The sequence below is a fragment of the Camellia sinensis genome, chromosome 5 (assembly GCF_055761805.1).
Source record: "Camellia sinensis isolate YWXY chromosome 5, ASM5576180v1, whole genome shotgun sequence".
NCBI classification, from domain to species: domain Eukaryota; kingdom Viridiplantae; phylum Streptophyta; class Magnoliopsida; order Ericales; family Theaceae; genus Camellia; species Camellia sinensis.
Window position 1 is genome coordinate 164,989,307 of NC_138965.1, and position 5,610 is coordinate 164,994,916.

Below are 5,610 nucleotides of genomic sequence, written 5' to 3' on the forward strand. Positions count from 1 at the left end.
GCATGGGATACTCCTTTATGGATGCAAACAAAACCTCTTTTTGACAATGGGGGATGATTAGTTATAATGGAGGATGAGTGGGTGCACTTGAATCGATCAGAAAATAGGTAAATGGGGTGTCCCAACCGAGCCAAAACCAAGAAAAATGGGGCTGCTGCTGTTTTGTGCCGAGTCAACAAAATCTGCTTTTAAGCCCAACTTCAAATGGACGTATCTCCCTTATATGGACTTGGTTTTAGGTGGTTCTTGGGTCTAAATTAAAGCCCCAAAAGTCTAATTTTTAATGGTGGTAGCCTCACATCTAAATTCCAAGTGTATAGAGAGATATGACTAATTTAGTGAAGGTTGTTCATTTCCCTCGGGCCAGGTCAACAAAATCTGTTCTTAAGCCCAACTTCAAATAGGCATATCTCCCTTATCCGGACTTGGTTTTAGGTGGTTCTTGGGTCTAAATTGAAGCCCTAGAAGTCTACTTTCAAATGGTGATAGTCTCACATCTAAATTCAAAGTGTACAAAGAGATATACCTAATTTAGTGAAGGTTGTTCATTTCTCTTGGGCCAGGTCAACAAAATCTGTTCTCAAGCCTAACTTTAAATGGGCATATCTCCCTTATCTGGACTTGGTTTCAGGTGGTTCTTGGCTCTAAATTGAAGCCCCAGAAGTCTACTTTCCAATGGTGGTGGCCTCACATTTAAATTCCAAGTGTACAAAGAGATATGCCTAATTTAGTAAATATTATTCATTTCTCTTTCATTTATTTCTATTTTGTCCTTACTCAGTTTACTGAAAGTGTAATATTTTAATTGAAATGGGAGCCTCGAAACATCGTAGAAACATTTAAAAAATATTTTGAAAATAGGGTTTTAAAGTCTAAAATAGTTTGGTAAAAAATGTGTGAAGGTTGGGATTAAAGCTCAAATTCCATTTTTCTTGTTGAGGACTGTTGGGGAACACATTCTGATTGTCATCATCGGGTAATCAACAGAAAGCGCCCAAGTCTTAAGGCTAGTCAAAATGGGGTGTCTACAGTAGTATATGTATTAACATCAACATAAACATTAGGCATATTAGGATCCATAGTAATGTAAGTAAAACAATATATAAGAATTAACAATTAATTTAAATAATGTGTAAATACAATTAGTAAAAAATAATAATTAATATATTTGCACAAATAATTAATGAAAAAAATGAGTAGCTAATAAATTTAATTAAACTAATTAAAATTACACTTTGGTGAATGCAATACAAAAATTTGTTTTTTCTGATAAAAGTTTCCTATTGCACAATTGCAATTGTCACTTAGGGATGACACTTCAAAATTAATTGAGAGTTGAGAGAGACTGAGAGTTTAAGAGAGTTTAAGAGAGAGAGAGAGAGAGAGAGAGAGAGAGAGAGAATTATTTGTTGTGAGATTTATTTTGAAAAATGAAGGATATTTATAGTAATTTTAAAGAGTAAAATAAATTTATAAAAAAATATATACATATTACCATTTAAATTGTATCCGTTGGTTTGAATTATGACTGTTGGTTTGTTGATTTGAATTATGAACGTTGGTTTCTTTATACTCTCTCTCTCTCTCTCTCTCTCTCTCTCTCTCTCTCTCTCTCTTTTCTCTCCTCTCTTTTCGACTGCCATAATTCTATTATAGCAATGCTATAGCACTGCCGTTTGCCACACACAACACTGCCACTGGTAGCCCACTCCCACACTCTATCTTTCTCTCCCTCTTTCCCTTGTGGCAGTGGCTAGGCTAGCCTAGGGTAGTGGGTAAACTATTACACTATTATACTATTATAAACACACACACTCTCTCTCCTGTGGCTAGGCTAGCCTAGGTAGGGGTGGTGGGTAATTATTTGTCATAACCCTGTTCCGTATTATGTTAATTGGTCCTTATTATGAACGTGATTATGTGTTTGATATGATTTTGTGTGCCATTATGTGAAAATATGTGGTTTTGAATTTCTATCTGTTCACCGTAGAGATATGTGTTTGATTATCTGCTTTGGAAATTAAATTGAAGGCCTTATCGGCCACGAAACTCGAAATTGACTGCGCCATTATGATTGGCATAATTTTTAGAGCCTACGGTGAAATTTAATTGAAAATTGATTCGGATCAAATCAATTAGATTAAATTAAGGATATAGTACCCATTTATTTAAATATTATAATTTTGATTAGTAGGGCTTTTATTTAAAGGGCCATATACACTCTCATTTGTTTCTTTGAGCTCAAAATTTGAGTTATACATTTGTGAGGGTGAGAAGGCCGGTTATAGAGAGAGGGAGATGGGAGAATTGTGCAATTTTGCTCAAGAAGCTTGGTGATCTTGAAGGCACACTCAAGAATTTACCATAAATTGTGAGAATTAAGGCTCCTAGGTGAGTAATCAACCATTGACTCACGGATTTTAGTTTGTAAATTGTGTATTCAAGCTAGTTGGGTAATCAAGAGTGAGAATTGAAATGAAATTGACTTGATCATGTTGAATTGAAGGTCAATGCATGCATGTATGTAGGAAATTGCTATGAATTTCCATGTTTGGGCATAGAGTATGTAATCCATGTTGATTTTTGATTGAGGTCCATGTATTTGATCATCTCTTCACCAATTAAGTTGAGAATAATGAGTATCTCCCACATGCAAGTACAAACCATGGAGGTGTTGGTCTTGAATGTTTGAATTTAATGTGTTGGTGATGAGTTTGGGTCAATTTGAGCCATGCATGTGTTTGATTCATGGAATTGAGCTTCATAATGTTGTAATTTAGTGTTTGTACCATGTTAGTACATGTATATGTGGAGTTTGAGCTGAAATCATGCATTTAGAGCCTTTGAATATCAAGTTGAAGCTCAAGAACATGTTCTGGGAAACCCAAAATTTTTGATGTCCGCTCGAGCGGGGGAATCGCAGCTTGAGCGAGAAATACGAGCTCCCAGTATTTTTTGCAGACTTGACGTCCGCTCGAGCGGGGAGCTATGTAGATCGAGTTCGCGCTCGAGCGTAAATTTGATGCATCCTGTACTTTTGCAGACCTCATGGGTCCGCTCAAGCGGGGAAGTCCACGCTCGAGCGGGGGCCATGTTTTTGAAAATTTTAAAAGTACATTCTATGTTTCGTTTTCCGTTCTCTTTCACTTCTAAGTACTCTTAGGCATGCATTAAGCATTATAAATGAATTAAAGGGATAAGAATAAAGCCTAAAGAGGAATACGTGAATTAAAGAACGAATTGAACCATTTGTGACCTATACGTGTCATGTGATGTGTAGGGTCAAGCTCCAGGGCAAATCAACCAACCGATCACTGTGAGTAATATCTTGACAAAGATATATGAAATATGTTGTTGTCCAATTGCTTACTTCTATGTAAGTTTATAAGTTTGTTAAATTTGATTGGTGGAAAATGTTTGCTATGCCAAACAAATGGGCCAAATGCCAGTTTGACATGAAAGTATGAATGGGCCAAAGGCTAGTTTGACATGAAAGTATGATTGGGCCAAAGGCCAGTTTGACATGATTGAATGAATGAATGGGCCGAAGGCCAGTCTGACATAACTGAATGAATGGGCCAGAGGCCAGTATGATTTGAACGATAGAATGAATGGGCCAGAGGCCAGTACGATCTGAATGATAGAATGAATGGGCCAGAGGCTAGTATGACCCGAATGAAAGTATGAATGGGCCAGAGGCCAGTCTGACATGAATGAAAGACAAATGGGCCAAAGGCCAGTTTGACATGAATGGATTGGGCCCGAGGCCGTCCGAAGTGTTTGGAACCGAAATTACTTGATCCATATCTATTTACATACTAAATAGAAATATGAATTGGGCCTAAGGCCGTCCGACCTATATTGTTCCAATGCATCTTCTTTAGTTGATATTATTCACTGGGCTTTCGTTCACGCTCATTCATGTGTTTGTAGGTGAGCCAAGAAAAGTCCAGACCCAGCCTCAGTGAAGGCTGTGTGGAACAACCAAGGTTTTGGAGAGTCAGCCCTTGCGTCTCACGCACGAGACTCGTCTTTGCCCTTTTATTATGTATTTATATTTTGTCATGTTGGCAAAGACTTTGAATCTGTTGTATATAGTTTTCATGGGTTAACTTAGACTTAAATGATCCTGTCTGTACAGAACCTTATGCTACTATATTTTCTGAAGTGAGTTATTAACATGTATGTGTATGGTTTGTTATGACGTGCCATGTAAACACAACTCTATGGACAAAGTTTTAAATTTTACTTCCGTTTGGCCCCTTTACTCTGATAAGTTATGTTTGGTTTCATTTGAGGCCGTAGGTAATCTCGTGATTACTGGCCGGTTATGGCCTAAACCCATAGGGGTGGGTTCGGGTCGTGACATTATTAATGTTATACTATTAGTGTTTAAAAATTATTTTTAAATTATTAATGTTATTTATTTAATTACATAAATTTTTATGTCAGTTCTTGTAATTCAATTACAGATAATTGTATAAATATAAATTATTAATTATTAACTATTATGTTATTTTATTTTTGTTTTTATTTTTACAAGATCAATCCTTTTATTTATTTTTAATTATTTAACCGTTGCAAGTTGTTTTTTATTTTTGTTTTTTGAAATTTGACCATCAGTAGAGAAAGGGACGGATGGGTGGGCTGGGCCGCTCATAGGGCCCGAGTTTTTTTTGGGCCAAGCCAACAAGCCGGGCTGAGCCACAAATGGAAGGCCTAGGCCTAGGAGTAGACACCTCATTCTTGATTGCCCGCAAGACTTGTGCGCTTTGTCCTGTACACTTGATGATGAAATAGTATTGCGCATGATTCACCTTCTCAACCAAGGTCGGGTGCTCAAAACAATCTCAAACCTCTCATATCTACACTGATTGAACCTTTGAGCTTAAAACAGAAAAACAGGGGAACACTTTTGGGCCTGGCCATGCCTCGATAGCGATTGTAGACACTTCATTTTTGACCGTTCTTAAGACTTGGATGTTCTTGCAGGTACATTTGATGATGAGTTTGATTGCTCGTCAAGCGCTCGAAGTCTGCGACGGAACGCCACAGGTTTGAGTTTTCCAAACCCTGCATCTATGCTGTCTCATCTTTGGACCATGTGTAGGTCCTTTTAGCATGTTGTTGTTCATGGCTTGTCGGCCATCCTTGGGCCCTGCCGGCCATGGATCTTGGCCTGCCGGCCATCAATGAGCCCCTGCCAGTCATCACTGATGGCTGGCCGGCCACCAGTGTATCAGTAGATATTTTCTGATATTTTGTGCCAGCTGTTTGCACAGATTGAGCCATCTGCTTGCACGTGTATGGCTGGATCTCTCTGAGGGGATTTTGCATTCTCTATATATAGAAGCCCCCTCTTGCATGTGAGGGGGTTACAAAATTTTGAAGACAAAAAAATTTCTCTCTCTCTCTCTAGAATTCTCTCTCTCTTGATATTTTGTGCCTTAAAGCCTAAATTCTCTACACTTTTGCATATAAACCCTTGATCAAACTTGATCACCATTGAGTTAAGGCTACTTGAGGCCCTCTTTGAGCTTTAGAAGAGGATATTGGCTTGGTTTAGCTTAATTTTGTTACTTAAATTGCATCTTGTCTTCAAGAGGAGAA